Source organism: Plecotus auritus (genome assembly GCF_963455305.1).
Source record: "Plecotus auritus genome assembly, chromosome: 1".
Classification (NCBI taxonomy): Eukaryota; Metazoa; Chordata; class Mammalia; order Chiroptera; family Vespertilionidae; genus Plecotus; species Plecotus auritus.
In genome coordinates this window covers 50,271,532-50,289,385 of record NC_137770.1, presented here as the reverse complement: position 1 = coordinate 50,289,385, position 17,854 = coordinate 50,271,532, and positions in this window count along the sequence as shown.

Genomic DNA, 17,854 nt, shown 5'->3' with positions numbered 1-17,854 from the left:
TTGAGAGCCAAATTTTTTAAACTTAAACTTCTTCTAATGCCACTTCTTCAAAATAGACTCGCCCAGGCCGTGGTATTTTGTGGAAGAGCCACACTCAAGGGGCCAAAGAGCCGCATGTGGCTCGCGAGCCGTGGTTTACCGACCACTGCCCTAGCACATCTAGCCCTACTTTGCGCTGGACTTTCTCACTGGCTAGCAAAAATGTTCTTACAGTTACCAAGGCCCCTAGTACCACGGTCCCCATTAGTACTGTCCTCACTGAAGTCCAGTTCCCCTCCTGCAGGCATCAAGTCTTCTCCTGGCCTGCGTGGAGCCCAGGCTAGGGATCTCACGGGTGAGGCTGCTGGTTGCCAGGATCCAGGCCGTTTCCTGGTGCAGGAGCTGGAAGTGGTGTAGCCAGGTCTGGATGCCATCTACTTTAACAGCCGCGGGCGTGCTCAGATAACAGTGTAGCGTCCCTTTCAGGTTGGGGTGAGTCCTTGGGCAGTGAACTTCTTTACCCACACCGAGTCCCCGGGCTGGAAGGGATGTACAGGATCCATGGTGGGCACTGGCAGTGCCTTTCAAACAAGCTTATGGGTGCCTCTCTGGGTATACTGCAGAGCCTGTAAGGACTTGAGCAAGGAATGGTTATGAATTCCAGCTTTCAGTTTCTCCCTGACCCTGGGAAGGATGTGGGGAGGTCTACCATACATGACCTCAAAAAAGGGGAACCCCTCCTGGTAGGGGGTACACCTGGCCCATAAGAGGGCAAAGGGCAGGAGGTTGGTCCAGTTTTCACCGGTTTCTAGGACAAATTTAGTTAAAGTCCTTTTTAGAGTCCTGCTCATGCCTGTCCTGAACTTTGTGGCTGGTATGCACAATGGAATTTCTAATTTATGCCTAAGGCTTGAGCTATACTTTGAGATACCTTGGCTACAAAGGCGGGCCGTTATCTGATCCTATGACTACTGGTAGCCCAAATCTAGGTATAATCTCCTGGAGTAATTTCTTGACTACTATAGAGGCAGTTTCTGTCCTAGTGGGGTATGCTTCAACCCAACCTGAGAAGGTGTCTATAAGAACTAGCAGGTACTTGTACCCTGATGCTGGTGGCTTAATCTCTGTGAAATTCACCTCCCAATGCTCTCCTAGGGAATTTCCCCGGGGCCCGAATTCCCAGGGGGCCCCTCTTACCTTGCTTAGCATTTACCTGTTCAAAGACAGTACTTCTAGTGACTATGATTTTAATTATCTTATCTAAGCTTGGTATATAGTACCTGCCTCGCAGAAGTCTAGAAGTCTTGGTGTCGCCTAGGTGGGTAGCCTGGTGTAACTGGGCAACTAACTTCCGACCTAGAGCCTCTGGGACCAACAGTCTGTCATCTGGTAGGGTCCACCAACCATGTGGTCCTTTGATGGCTTGCTTCTGTTCTGCCAATTCCTCCTGTTTGGTGTAGGAGGGGGTCTGTCGTAGGTCCGGGTCCGGCAGGGTTACTAAGACTTGTAAAGGCCCCACTGGTTTTTGGGCGGCTTCCTTGGCAGTTTGGTCTGCGGCTCTATTTCCTCTGGCTTCAGTTGTCTCCCCTTTCTGATGTCCTGTGCAGTGCACTATTGCAACTGCCCTTGGGAGCCAGATGGCCTCTAATAAGGCTAAAATCTCTTCCTTATTTTTAATGTCCTTTCCGGCTGAAGTTGGTAACCCTCTTTCCCAGTGGATGGCACTGTGTCCCCATTGAAGGGCCTGGATCAAGGCCAAAAGTTTAGCTTTTTGTACTGATGTCCCCCTGTTCAGGGACTGTGCCCAAATGGTGTAGTCCAGGGTGACTACCGCTGCCCCTGCATATCGGATGCCATCCTGAACATAACTGCTCCCATCCATGAACAGTTCCTCATCTGGTGATGATAGCGGGACATCTGTCAGGTCTGGGCGAGCCATTTGTACTGCGTCTGTTACCTCTATGCAGTCATGAATGGGTTCCTCCGGATCACCATCTGGGAGCAGGCTGGCAGGATTGATGGCCAGTGTCTTCTGGAACCAGATATGGGGCTGGTCCAGAAGAGCTTGGCACTGGGTGATCCTGGTGTTTGACATCCATCTCTCCGGAGCAGCTCGAAGGAGGGCCTCCACAGCATGGGGTGTTGTCAGGGCTAGTTCCTGGCCCAGAGTCAGCTTATCTGCCTCCTTTACCAGCAATGCTGTGGCGGCCACTGCCCGGACGCACGCTGGCCACCCTGCTGCCACAGGGTCTAGTCCAGCCGTGGGCAAACTACGGCCCGCGGGCCGGATCCGGCCCGTTCGGCTGTTCTATCTGGCCCGCGGAGGGTTCTCTTGCTCTCCCCTCCGCTCCTTCACCAGCAGCAGTGTTAACATGGCAACATCGGGAAACACGGCCGCAGCTCCTTCTTCTGAGTGGGCGGATTTATATCCGCCCATTCAGTAGAAGGAACAACCTCTCAATCTTCCAGAGGCTCCTTGTAATGCCCACGGACGCGTCCCCCGACATCACCCTGGGAATGCGTAGACACGTTATTGTGGTGATGTAGGGAGACACGCCCCTGGAGAGCACAGTATCAGAGCATTAGCTAAAAAGGAGACCAACAACACTGTTCCCACTGAAGTTGATGTTTTAAAGACCAAAAACCTTTCAACCCAGTCTACATTGCCATCTACATCTACGTCCCGGGCATAATTTGGAAGTTGCACTAAAGAAAATGTTTAATTTACTGTTTACACATTTTGTTCTTTTCTATTTGTTTTAGTTTTAAATTATTTTATTATATTTAAGTTTAATTTGAAAGGCTTTTGTACCTTTCCTTTGTTAGGCAATTTTATTTTGCCTTTGCCATCTTCAATATAAGGTATGTTATTGTGCTATGATTCCTCCATTTTTTGAAGTTTCAAATTATAATAATTAGTGTTTACATTCTTCTTGTTAAAATGTTTGAAATGAATAAAACTATTGAAATAAAAAAAAAAGACCGTACCCTTTTATGTAATGATGTTTACTTTGAATTTATATTAGTTCACACAAACACTCCATCCATGCTTTTGTTCCGGCCCTCCGGTCCAGTTTAAGAAACCATTGTGGCCCTCGAGTCAAAAAGTTTGCCCACCCTGGTCTAGTCTCTTAGACAGATAGGCTACAGGTCTCTTCCAGAGACCTAGAGTCTGAGTGAGAACCCCTTTGGCAATGCCCCTTACCTCACTCATGTAGAGGTGGAAGGGCTTCGTGACATCTGGCAAAGCTAGGGCAGGTGCTGAGAGGAGAGCCTTCTTTAGCTCCTCAAAGGCCTATTGTTCCACTTCAGTCTAGTTCAGCGGCCGACCTGGAGTGGCGGTGGCTTGCAATTGGACTACTACAGGAGCTTGATGACTTGCCAACTCCGGGGGGTTGTTTTCCGCCCAGACCATGGGATAGACACGCTGTAACTCCTCCAAGTAGGTGGTGGCTTTATGCTCTTCCCCTGGAACCACTTTTTCCGTTTCCTGCAAGAGACATTCCTCTGAGAGAGGACAGGTTAAAAGAATAAAGGGCAGGAGAGGATGCAACCGGAGCTGGGTTCCTTGGATCCATGGTGAGGTGTGCTCTGTCCCCGTCAAAGGATATGGTGGCTTGTAGTTTCTGTAGGAGGTCACACCCAAGTAGGGGGTACAGGCATTCTGGCAGGACCAGAAATGAATGCGTTACCGTGTTCCTTCCGAGGTCCACAGTCCTTTTTGATGTCCAAGGAAAACAGGCAGTTTGTCCGGTGGCTCCCTGGACTGGTGTCTTCTTAGAGGTAACGGGTCCCATCGGCTCTGTCAAGACTGAATAGGCTGCCCCAGTGTCCACCAGGAAACTAACAGGTTTGCCTCCCACTTGTAAGGTTACCCTGGGCTCCTGGGGGCTTCATGGAAAGGAGCCCCGGCCCCGTCAGTTCTCTTCCTCCAGGTTTAAGAGCCTTGGAGTCTGAGTCTCCCCTTTTGCTTCCCTGGCTAACTTGTCAGGACATTCTCTCTTCCAATGCCTCTGCTTCCTAGAGATAAAGATCTCAGTTTCCGATAAGCCTGAAAAGGGGAATGGGGGAATTTCTAGCTGCCGCCTTTAAAGCCTCCTAACAGAACACGGTGAAAAGTGTCCAAGGAGTAGCCGGGGGTTCTTGAGTCTCATTGGGGCACAGGGAGTCACAAGGGAATTTCCCTCCCCGCTGCCTCCAGCTACTCAAAACAACCCCTGGAGCGGATGGGCGCCGGGTGGGCGGAGGCAGGGAGCATGGCACGGATCCCAGGTAGCGAATGGAGGTGCTCCCACCGAGGCGTTTTCATCTGGCAGTCCTCTCTGTTCCCACTGGGAAAAGCGCTTGCCTACTGCCAACGAAGGTGGCGTGGGGGAACCGGTGACCCTTACACTGCAATCAGACTCCCTGACCTCTCTGAAAAGCCCCTCTGCTTGAGTGTGTTTCCATTAAAAAATACTGATTTTAAAACTAGTAACTTAAGAGCTGCCACACACACAAAAGGACCAAGTGGCCCACAAAACATTCTCCTTTCCCTCTAAAGGTTTTACAATGTATTGTAATCATTAACCATATTAAACTTAAATGGCCAATTGAGACAAACAGTTCTGAGACCGTTCCTCCACCACTGATTAAGACTGGGTGGCGGCAGGTGTCAGAAATAAGATTCATTTAGTTTTTTGAGCTTTCTGGGCAGACTTGGTGACTTTGCCAGTTCTGGCTTTCTTCTTATAAATAGTTAACTTTAGAATTTGGTCCCTGCTTTAAACCTCTTCGGACCACAACTGTTACAACTTCATACCTTCAAATTAATAGACAGAGATGTTGTTAGTTAGGTGGGCCGATTCCCCCTCTGACAGAGAGCAAGCACCCCTGGGAAAAAGGAATCCCAGTGGCCACTCGGGGCGGTTAGCTACCTATCAGAGCACTCAGCCTTAAATAAATTAAATGTTTCTTTCTTTTTTTCTCACAGACTTCCACACTTACATGAACAAATAATTATACCCAGGCAGACAAACAAAATATGAAACAAACATCTGTACTTACACCCTTTCAGTGAACAAGTATTCTTACAGTCTTGGGTTCTGAGCAGATAACAGGAACACTGCTCAAGTCCCCTGATGGGGGCCTAACAAGAACAGACGTGGGGGCCTCCCTTTCCCACATCCCAGGACAGGATTCTCGACCCATGTTTCAGCAAAACAGAAATGGCACTCATGTTGGACAAAGGAAACAAGACTAATAGACGCAACAAACAGATAAATGCCCCATCCTACAACCTAGGGAGTTTCTCGGGAACTCAGTCCATCTCCCATAATCAGGGCGGGACCAGGAGGGGTGGTGCAGGGAGACTGAGGGCTCAGGAAGTGAACACCCTGAGGGAGAGGAGGGCGTGCAAACACCGCCTCAGGCCAGTGTGTGTGAAGGAAAAAAAAAGGTTAAAACCACTCAGGAGTCCGCCAGGGACTGTGAGGGGAAAGTCATCCTGCACTCTGGCGTTGACCTGGGAAAAAGAGTGCTTGACCTGGGAAAAAGAGTGCTTGACCTGGGAAAAAGAGTGCTTGACCTGGGAAAAAGAGTGCTTAGTCGGGAGGGGCAGGTTACACATAGAGGGTTATTTCAGGAGAGGTAAAATCCTGCAAGGAGCCTTGATAAAAAGATCAGTAATCCAGTCACACAGTCAAAGGTTAAACAGGAAGGGAAGAACCACTCAATGTCCTCCAAGAGGATTTCAACAAACTGACAAAACCTTGACAAATCAAAACTCAAGAAATAATACACATAGGGCCCAAGTATGAGACAAAAAAGACAAAAAACAATCCAGAAACCAGGAGTGACCTCTGACGTCTCAGGGCACTTCTAGGATGGGGAAGTCCCAGCTGTGTCCAGCCCTTCCCACCATCCCCAGATGACCGGTCCACCAGTAAACCAAGACTCACCTCCAGGAGGGTTTCCAGGACTCCGAGACAAATTTTTTTAGGAATGTGCCAACGTTCCCTGTCCACTCGCTGGATTCGAAGGGAAGTTCTCCAGGGCCCTGGGACTTCTCAGGGTGCGCACCCCCTGGAAACCCCTCAGTCTCCACGACCGGCCCAGGGGAGATTGGCCTCCCTTGGCATCCGGACCAGCGCCCTCTAGAGGCGGATCTCGCTGGGGCCTCCAAATGTCGTAGTGTAACCCCCATCTTACAAAGGACGCCTCAAAAAGTCGAATTATGGAGTCATTTATTAAAAGCCGGAGGCATATGAGAGAGCAAAAGCGCTCCAGACTTCGTAGCCCCGAACAGCTCACCACATCAGGCTTATATTGGCAGAATATCACAAAAATCACAAAAGTATTGATTACATCTTTGGGTCTAGAATGAGGAACCTGTTCCGTGAAAAAGCATTTTTTACAGAAGCGAAACTGAGCAACTTAGTTATATCACGGAGTCAACGGAAACTCAATTATCTGTAGCTACTGAGACAATTTAGGATAATTGAACTGTCATGGGTCTCAGAAGAATGTGCTTCGATGACCAGTGAGATCACAATCAATGGGATATTCAAACTGCCATCAAGGGAGTATTCAATCATACATAAGTCAGAAAATCAAAATAACTTTAAATGAGTACAGAACCCAAAACAGCAAGGTTAAAATATTAAAGAGCAATTTTTACCCAAGTATGGTTGCTACCATACTTCAGATGCCCATGCCTTTCTCTACCCCTCTTCCTTCCCCACTGGCCTGAATGTCCTCGACTCTAAGGGTTCCCACGAGACTTACAACCAGGGGAGCAATGGGCAGTGACAGCTCATCCTGGACTAAACCCCAGAACCTGTCCCCAGGCCCCCTTTGCTCTGACTCTCCAGTGTGCTGACAGCAGCCCCGCTTGGCTCACTTCTTCCCATAAGCTGCCAGAGAGCCAAAGCAGCCCACCAGTCTCTCTCCTGTTGCTTCTTCAGTGCTAGGCCCTTCCATGTTTCACTTTCTCCAGCTTGTGAGAATAAACAATCTTTTCTGTCAAAGAAGTGAGTTTAGGCAGCCAACATTTGGAAGTGTGACTTGCAGCTCCCCTGGGGGCCACCATTTTGAAATGGCAAAGGTCAACCCATTCCTTTAAATTAGCCAATCACGAAAGACTGGGAGCCTAAGCTCTTCCAATCAAGAGTGAGGAACAGATCACCTGCCTGATGCAGACATCAAAGCCCCAGTGGACGCTGCTCAGTGTGAGTGTGCTCCCAGACCCTGTGTGTGTGCAGGAGTAAATATATTTGCTTTTTGCCTTGCTGTCTGGCTCCTGAGTATGCTTTGTGTTCTACCGGGACCCCTGATTTGGGGAGCTTGCCTTATTTCTTACAAGCTTTAATAAACGTACTCTCAAAACCACCTTGACTCGGGTTGTGAAGTCTTTCCTGCAGGCTGGCCCCAGACAGACCCGCTCCAGCACAGTCCCTGCCGGGTAACAACTGTGGGCCCTTAGACAGAGACTCATTCTCAGCCTCAAGGATTGTTTGCTGGATAAATTCGTTAAAGTTGCTTCTTCTCCGAAGCATACTAATAATAACATGTTAATGAAAGGGGCAACTGGTTGTGGGGTATAGAGGAACTCCGTACCAGCTTCACAATTTTTTTATATATTTAAAACTTTTCTAAAAAATCAAATATGTTTTAAATACATTATTGCCAAATTGAATTTAGGCTAAAAATACAGGGATGATTTGTCACAGAAAATCTATGCATGTAATTTTCCAAATTGTTAAAGAGGAAATCACAGGCCCAATATGGCGTCATTTCTGCTAAAAGCCTATGATACCGAACCTGAACCTAGATTTAACATCTAAGCCAAATGCAATTTCAGCCTCTCCCAAAAGTGGAATTTTAAACTGATCAGTTTGGAATTTCCTGATCCACATTAGTGAGATAATTTCCCTGTTAACCTCCCCTGCCTTCCCCTAAGGAAGATATCACTGCCTAGAATAATCCACTCTTAACTTCTCAGTTCTGCCCTCTTCCTTCCTATAAAAATCTATTTTGGCCTGGCTGGCATAGCTCAGTGGTTGAGTGTCAACCTAGGAACCAGGAGGTCATGGTTCGATTCCCACTCAGGGCACGTGCCCAGATTTCAGGCTCAATCCCGGGGAGGGGAAGGGGGGGAAGTGAGGGGGTGGGAGGGCGTGCAGGAGGCAGTCAATCAATGATTCTCTCATCATTGATGTTTCTGTGTCTCTCCCTCTCCCTTTCTTTATGAAATCAATAAAAATCTATTTTGTACAACCCCATGAGAGCATCCTTTTGGGTAGTGGCTAGATGGGATGCTTCCAATTTATGAATTACTTCATGAACCCAATAGATCTTCAAATTTGCTCAGCTGAATTTTGTCTTTTAACATTAATAGATTAAAAGGAAAAACTTATGATTCTCTCAATATCCGCCTATACTATTAAAAAATATATATGCATATCTATATATCAAAGCAGAATAGAACATGAGTTGGGGTGGTGAACACATGATACAATATAAGATGATGTATTATAGAATTCTACACCTGAAACCTATATAATTTTATTAACCAATGTCACTCCAATAAATTCCATTTTTAAAGGCAGTGCACACTAGCCCTAAACAGATTGGCTCAATGGAGAGAGTCTCTGGGTGGACTGAAGGGTCCCGGGTTTGATGACGGTGAAAGGCAGGGAGCTCGGTTGCAGGCTCAATCCCCGTCCTGATCGGAGTGCATGTGGGAGACAACCAATCCATGTGTCTCTCTCACATCAGTGTCTTTCTCTCTGTCTCTCTATCTCCCTTCCACTCTCTCTAAAAATCAATGCACAAAATATCCTTGGGTGAGGATTCACAACAAAAACAAAAACAATGCAAACTAGTAATACAATGGAACTAGCTTAATCAAAACAGTTTCTACCAGAAACCTGTTAAGACCCAATACAAAATGAAGATGTAGGATCTTGTTCAAGAATTAGAGTATTAAGACTTTCGTGAAGGCAATCACAGAGCTGGGCCTTAGGAGCACAGGACCCAATGCAGCTGGATTTGTATAACTTTTCTGCACCTAAAGGGGTCTAAATATGCAACTGTACAGACTACTGTCCCATGAAGCCCACCTGGCCACAGCAAACTTGACATTTAATGGTGGTCCAGTGAAAGCCATGACCAGAATAAGAAAAAGATACCCACTACCATCACTTTAGTTCAATGTGTTAAGTAAAAGAAGAAAGAATAAAAAGTATAAGACTTATAAGAAAAAAATGAACTTGTCCTTTTTATTTTATTTTTATTTTTTTTAAATATCTTTATTGATTTCAGAGAGGAAGGGAGAGGGAGAAAAAGATAGAAATATTAATGATGAGAGAGAATCATTGATTGGCTGCCTCCTGCACACCCCCTACTGGGGATCGAGCCCGCAGCCTGGGTATATGCCCTTGGCCAGAATCGAACCTGGGACCCTTCATTCCGCAGGCCAACGCTCTATCCACTGAGCCAAACCAGCTAGGGCCAAACTTGTCATTTTTAAATGATCACTTGTATACATACAACACCCAATAGAATCTACAATCTATTAGAACTAGAGTGTAAGATTGTTGAATGCAATAGCAATAAATAAAATTCAACTGTATACCAGCAATAAGCAACTATAAATTGATATTTAAAAAATCTATACTCAGAGGGAAGGCAGGGGAAGGTAGGAGGAAGGGGGTAAGAGATCAACCAAAGGACTTGTTTGCATGCATATAAGCATAACCAATGGACACAGACAGTAGGGGTATGAGGGCATGTGCTGGGGGGGGGGTGGGAGCAGCCAGGGAGAGGTCAATGGGGGGGGGGGAGGAGACATATGTAATACTTTCAACAATAAAGAATGTAAATTAACACCCCCAAATGCATACTAGCCACAAAACGATCAGATATTAAGAATAAAGTAAATCTAACCAAAAAATCCTTGTTGTCAAACTATAAAACTACTAGAGGCCCAGTGCACAAATTCATGCACAGGTGGGGTCCCTCGGCCTGGCCGGTGATCGGGGCCAATTGGGGCCATCTTGCCCAGTCCAAATTGGGGTGATCGGGGCCAGCCAAGGGGAGGGACTGCGGGAGGTTGCCAGCCACAGGAGGTGGGCTGTGAGAGCACACTGACCACCAGGGGGCAGCTCCTGCTTTGAGCATCTGCCCCCTGGTGGTCAGTGCACGTCATAGTGACCCATCAACTGATCATTCAGTCGACTGGTCATAACGGTCACTTAGGCTTTTATATATACAGATATTGAAAAATATAAAAATAGATTCAATGAAGGGGGAGATTTACAATGTTCATGGATATGAAAAAGTAGCAAAATGAAACCTTGATGCCTCCCTCCCAGTTTAAGAAGAAGGGTATGGCCAACACTTTTGAACCCTTCCTTCTGTGGGACTTTTCCAAATTATACCCCTATTTCCCCACTGTGGGTAACCACTATGCTGAATTTTGTACTAACCATTAAGTATGTTGGTATTCTGACGGTCTGCCAACACCCCACCTATCAGAAAATCACTTTATTTAAAACAAATCATACTCAAAGTCCCGTTGTATGAATAAATAGAAGCAGAATATCGCTAGTTGATCAGATCAGACATTAGATACCAGGAAACCAAGCCTCTCCTTTGCCTTTCAAGGTGGTGCCAGAGCAAATATTTGTGTGTGTGTGATGTTAACTTTTCGTTGTTGTTATTAACACTATCACAGATGTCCACCACTTCCCCCTCTTTGCTCTCTCCACCCAGCTCCATCCCCTCCCAGAGTATATTTTGTTTTTGTTTTTTTAAACTATTTTTATGGATTTCTGAGATGAAGGGAGAAGGAGCGATAGAAACATCAATGATGTGAGAGAATCATTGATCAGCTGCCTCCTGCATGCTGGGGATTGAGCTGCCAACCTGGGGAATTGGCCTGACCAGGAATCAGACCAAAACCTCCCAGAGTAAATTTTGAAGACTAAGACATTTCCCAGAGTCTAAAGGGTGATTATTCAGATATCAGATATCAGATATCATTTGCATATCAATAGCACATTGCAAACAGTATGATATTTTCCAGTCAAAAATTTATTTTCTACTCAACTTTTCTAAGTATGAAAATATTATTTCCAGAATAAACTTCTGCTGGCAGCAACTACTGTACTTGTTTATTCTCACAAGCTGGAGAAAGTGAAACATGGAAGGGCCTAGCACTGAAGAAGCAACAGGAGAGAGACTGGTGGGGCAGCTTCGGCTCTGGCAGCTTATGGGAAAGAAGTGAGCCAAGCGGGGCTGCTGTCAGCGCACTGGAGAGTCAGAGCAAAGGGGGCCTGGGGACAGGTTCAGGGCTTGAGTCCAGGATGAGCTGCCACTGCCCATTGCTCCCCTGGTTGTAAGTCTTGTGGGGACCCTTAGAGTCGAGGAGATTCAGGCCAGTGGGGAAGGAAGAGGGGAAGAGAAAGGCATGGGCATGCACCTGGGAAGGAGAGAGGGTTTTATTTATTTAAAAAAAAAATTTAACCCTCACCTGAGGCTATTTTTCTATTGATTTTTACAGAGAGTGGAAGAGAGAAGGAAAGAGAGAGAAAGATGGCTGCGAGAGAAACACATTGATTGGTTTCCTCCTGCACAGGCCCCACCCAGGGCCCAGACGAGGTACCTTCCCTTGACCGGAATCGAACCCAGGACCCTTTGGTCCATAGGCCGGCACTCTATCCTCTGAGCCAAACCAGCCAGGTTATTACATTTTTATTTATTGATTTTAGAGAGAAACACTGATTCTTGATGCATTCATTGGCTGCTTCCTGCAGGTGACCTGACAAGGGATGGAAACCGCAACCTTGGCAAATCTGGACGACACTACAGGCCAGGGCTGCTGAAGGCTCTAAAGGCCGGGAGTGCAGGGGTTTCTTAGGGAAGGACCTCAAGAGAATATTCACCAGCTTCTGCAGGTGCATCCCTTCAGAGTCGTGGTCTGATTGCCAGTGGAAGTGGTGTCCTTGCCCTGTTGTGAGGAAAAACAAATTTCCAGAGACCCACCAGAGAGGATGAGGCTTGGTGACAAAATTTATTCACAAAGTAAAATTAAATAAGTTCCCCAATGTCCCATCTCTGTCCATCTCACCATGGAAAAGCAGGGCCCGAAATGTGCAGAGATCCCCTGCATTTGGTGAGCATTTGGTGAGCTGAGCTTGTGCTCCTGCTGGGGTCTGTGGCTTTGCTGCTGTACTGCCTGGCGTGTGGAGTCTGCAGGCCATAGGCCGCACAGCTACCAAGGCAAAGGAGAGAGAAAGTGCAAGTCGGTGGCAAGAGAGTTTGTTCAACTAGCTTTATAGTGTTGCAGAAGACCAAAGAAATACCAAGCACACTTCCTAGAGAAAGGGAGAAACCCCTTTTATTAACACTAGTGGACTCCAGGAATAATTTCCAAATCAGAGTGAAGAAACACGCAGAGGGTTTCACTTTTCATAACCTTCTGGGGTCTTTGTCTTGCAGATATGGTTCTGCCCCCTTTGGTGGGCTTACAGGAAGGCCCTCAGGTGTTGGGATTCCCCAGGCCATATCTGATGATCTGTCCTGGGGCCAGCAATAACGACCCTCCCCCCCCCAGGGCAGTGCATTGTTCACAGTTTTTATGGCCTGACACGCCTTGCAAGACCAGTTTCTTCCTCATTCCCCACCCCACCTTGTCCCACAAGCTTCTTTTAGCCTTGTGGAGCAACGACCATGGGATGTTATGGTGAACAGGGGTGACGACCGCTCTTAGCTACTTCCTGCTGGAAAGGGATGATGACCCGCTTTTTCCTCTCAGAGGAGTTTGTAGGGAGTTCTTCTGGTTTGTAGGACCATCTGCAGTTTAAAGGCATTCCTGTCCAGTTTGCAGGCAGGCAGAGGTAAGCAGTGGTCCCACACACGTAGAATGTTCCTGCAGGGGGCACCAGAGGTAGGTGGTGTTTTCAGCCTTGGGGATAGAGTTGCATAGTTCATCTGGGAGGTGACCTGTTGGATGTTGGCCCTGCGTACTGCTGAAACAAATAGGAGCAACATTAGTTAGCTGCACATTGGCCATGACAGGTCCTATTATTATTTTTTTCTGTCCAATACAATTCCTCCCCACCCTCCACGTGCATTTGGTGGTAGAGTCATAACATGCTACAGGCTGATAAGTATAGCTAATAAAAATCTGGCTTGATTGGGTTTTCTCATGGACTACCCGGTCTAGTATATTTGGGTAGCGAGTTTCTAAGCAAGGAGCAAAGGATGGCATGACAAGGAGTAATCCAACAATTTATGATAAGGCCTTCGTTTCCTTGCTGTGTGGGGAGCAGTAATTTTATGGTGCTTCTGTATCCCAGCAAGAGCAGATGCGTTCTCCTCCTGGTACTAGTCTCGGATTCTACTGGCACTCACAAAAAGACAAAATAAGAATTATTAGATAAGACCAGTGATTATCCAGAAATACTAGAGCATGTTACATTAGGAGGAGATAAGAAAGAAAGATTAGCGTTAGGGAGAATTCAGCAGGGTGTTATCTGAATTCCTTGGAGCAGGTTGCTCGGCCAGGTCTGCTGTCTTCTTGAGGGTGATCCACAGGGGGAGTTTCTGGTCAGAGGTCACCTTCCACTCAGACTGGATGTCACTCGGCTGGTGGGCTGCCTTCACCCGGGAGTGGTGGATCCAGGTGTTTAGTCCTGCAACCTTAAGAGCTGTGGGGGTGGTTAATATGACTGGATAGGGTCCCTTCCAGGTAGTCTTGAGGGGCTCCTTTTTCCAATCCTTTACCCAAACCTGGTCTCCAGGTTTATAAGGATGTACAGCTGTTCCTAGAGAGATGGGTAGTTGGTCAATAACCCACCTATGGACCTCAAAGATAGTTTTTCCAAGTCCATGTAGTTGTTTCTGGATTTCTAAGTTCCCTATTTTCCCCAAATCTCCCTTTGGCCTAATCAAGGGAGGGGGTCTACCATATAGAATTCAAAGGGAGAGAAACCTACCCTGGCCCTTGGGGCACAGCGTACCCGCAGGAGTACAAGAGGCAAGATATCTGTCCTGCAAACAAAGACTAGCAGGTATTTGTTCCCTCTGCTAGGCCCTATTTCAGTAAAATCTACTTCTAAGTCCTCAAAGGGAGCTTGCCCACAGCAATGAACTCCTATGGGTCCCACAGGACCCTGTTTAACACAGAGGAGGCAACACTGAGAGACTGAGGCACACAAGGAGGATAGACAGGCAATTAGGTAGTACCTGCTTAACAAAGCTTGTAGAGCAGCCTTTCCTAAATGAGTAAGTTCATGCTGCTGGAGGACTACCTTATGGGCTAACTGTTTTGGGACATAGACCCTATGATCTGGGAGTATCCACCAGCCTTCCATTGTTCTCTTGCCCCCTTCTTGCTGGGCCCATTTCTCTTCCTCGGGAGTGTATTTTGGAGGTTCAGGTAATTCAAGGGCCAACATGATCCATGCCGGTGCTGCTTGTTCTTTAGCAGCCAGCTTGGCTGCAGCATCAGTACGCTGGTTTCCTTCTGACACTGAGTCTTTCCCTTTCTGGTGACCTATGCAATGGATGACGGCTATTTCCTTAGGCTCCCAGACTGATTCTAGTAACTTTAAAATCTCATTCTAATTTTTTATTCCTTTTCCTCCTGCTGTCAAGAGCCCCCTTTCCTTATATATGGCCCCATGGACATGCAGGGTAGCAAAGGCATAGCGCAAGTCAGTGTAGATGTTGGCACGCTTATTCTTACTGAGTTCTAGGGCTCTTAGTAGGGCCCAAAGTTCTGCCCTCTGCGCTGACCATCCTTCAGGCAGAGCCAGTGCTTCAATTGTCTCAAAGTTTGATACCACTGCATATCCAGCTCATCTTTTTCCTTCATCTAAGAAGCTGCTGCTGCCGTCTGTGAACAATACCAAGTCCTCGTTTTGCAGGAGCCTATCCCTTAGGTCTGGCCAGCTGGAATAAACCTCCTCTAGGACTTCCAGGCAATCATGCTCAGGGACCCCCTCAGCGATGGGTAGAAAGGTAGCAAGATTAAGTGTTCTTACTGCTTCTAATTGTACCCATAGATTCTCACATAACAGCCCTTGATACTGAGCATGAGTCAGCCAGTGCTGGCCCCTTGCTTCCATCAGGGTGACAACAGCATGAGGTACTTTTACATTTAAGTTTTGTCCTAAGGTAAGCTTATCTGCTTCCTTAACCTATAATGCTGTGGCTGCAAGGGACTTGAGGCATGGGGGCCACCCAGAGGCAACTGGGTCAATCTACTTGGAGAGATAGGCTACAGGTCTTTGCCAAGGTCCAAACTCCTGGGTTAGAACTCCTATGGTTACCCCACTGTTCTCATGAACAAAAAGATTAAAGTCTTGCATCACATCTGGTAGCCCTAGTGCCGGGGCCTCAGTGAGCTTTGCCTTTATGGTGATGAAAGCTTTCTCCTGTTCAGGACCCCAGTCAATGGGTGACTTCTCTTCTCCTCTTAAAGCTTCATAGAGAGGTTTAGCCAGGTCTGAAAACCCTGGGATCCAAATTCGACAGAACCCTGCTGCTTCCAGGAATTCCCAAATCTGCCACCGGGTGCTAGGGACTGGGATGACATATACTGCCTGCTTCCTTTCAGTCCCTAGCCTTTGTTTCCCTTGGGTGATCTAGAAGCCTAGATACTTGACTTCATTCTGACAAATCTGTGCCTTTTTCTTAGACACCCGATAACCTGTTTCAGTTAGCAGTCTCAGAAGGGCTCGTGATTCCTCCCAGCACTGAGTTCGTGTGGAGCTGGCTAGTAGGAGGTTGTCTACATATTGGAGTAGAACACACCCCAAGTCTTGTCCTGGGAACTTAGACAGATCAGATGCTAGTGCTCCACTAAAGAGAGTAGGGGAGTTCTTGAACCCTTGTGGCAGTCTGGTCCAGGTGAACTGCTCCTTGGCCCCTGTAGTTGGGCTTTCCCATTTGAAAACTAAGAGAGGCTGACTGGAAGGCGCTAATTGAAGACAGAAAAAGGCATCTTTCAGATCTAGGCATGTAAACCATTCCGCCTCTGATGGGATGAGTCCCAGAAGAGTGTAGGGGTTCGGCAGTGCTGAATGCAGGGTTATAACAGCCTCATTAATAGCCCATAGATCCTGCACGAGGTGGTAGTCATTAGTCCCAGGCTTTTTGACAGGCAAGAAAGGGGTGTTCCATGGAGACCTGCATCGTTTAACAAGTCCCCACTGAAGCAGCCGGTCTAAGTGGACCTGGATTCCTAGGCATGCTTCTCTTGGAATTGGATATTGGCGGATTTTAACAGTCTGTGCCCCAGGCTTTAACTTGATTAGCATCGGGGCGTGGTCCTTAGCCAGGCCTGGAGGATTCCCTTCTGCCCAGACCAGCGGGAATTCCTTCTCTAATTCAGGTTCTAATGGTGAGGCCTTTGTCTGGGGGGGTATAAAGTCTCCATTCTTCCTCCCTCGGCACTGCTAAGGACAGGATCATTGGGGAGGTCTCCTCACCTAGGCGAAGCTGTGCTGAGCCATCTGGAGCAAAAGTGATTTCTGCCCCCAATTTGGCTAAAAGGCCTCTACTCATTAGAGGTACTGGACAGTCTGGCAAGTACAAGAATTCATGAATTACTTGATGACCACCAAGTTGGCACTGGCGAGGGTGGCAGAATCGTCTACGGGTCTAGTCCCCAGTAGCTCCAATAATGGTGACCTCCTTTCCTGAGAGAGGTGCTACTTTCTGAGTGACTACTGAGTGCTCAGCAACCATATCAACCATAATGTCCACAGTCTGGCCACCAATTTTCATTCTGACCATGGGCTCATGGGGGCCTAGCTGAAGTGAGCCCGGTCTGTCCTAGTCAGAATCAGCAATTGCTAGTCCAATGAGATCTGCTTCAGGTGGCTCTGGTTGATAGACACTGGGTGGAAAAGGGGGCCCAGTCTTTTTACTTTGCCATTTGGGACATTCATTCTTCCAGTGTCCTGTTTCCTTACAAAAGGCACACTGGTCTCGTCTCAGGCTTGCTCTTCCTTTCCCCCTGATCCGTATCCTTGCTGATCTGTCTGGGATCCTGAGCCTCAAAAGCCGCTGCTATTATATTGGCCCTTCTTTGTATTCTCCCTTTTTTTAAAAAATATATATTTTATTGATTTTTTACAGAGAGGAAGGGAGAGGGATAGAGAGTTAGCAACATCGATCAGCTGCCTCCTGCACACTCCCCACTGGGTATGTGCCCGCAACCAAAGCACATGCCCTTGACCAGAATCGAACCTGGGACCCTTCAGTCCACAGGCCCACACTCTATCCTCTGAGCCAAACCGGTCAGGGCTGTATTCTCTTTTCTTCCTCCTTCCTTGCTGCACTGTCTCGATTGATGAAAACCTTGTTAGTGGGAAACCAAGATGTCAGCATAGGTAAACACCTGAACTTGCTGCCTAGGACAACCACTTCAAAACCACAACTAAAAGACAAAACGAACATCATCCAGAACCATAAGAAGGCTGGCTAAGTGAAAATTCTACAACTAGAAGGAAAGAGAAAAGCACACTGAGACTCAGAGGAGCTGCGGAAGTAAAATGCAGAGGTACAGAGGCGTGCACGCGGAAAGGGCTGGCAACTGAGTACGTGGCTGGCTTTTTCAATCAGGAGGGAGACACAAGCTCCCAACTGCTCTGAACTCCAGTTCCAGGCGAGACTCTGGGGATCCAGACTCATATGGGGAGAAACTGGACTGTCTGGCAGCTGGTGGGACTCAAGGCGGCTTTCTCTCAGAGGTGCTTGCAGCAATTACCGAGGGATACTGAGACCCAGGGGCCTCTTAGGGCAGGGCCGATTGGAAGCCATTGCTATTTGTTCAGCCCTGAGACTCCACCCCACCCAAGCTGTGCGCAGAGGCTTTTGC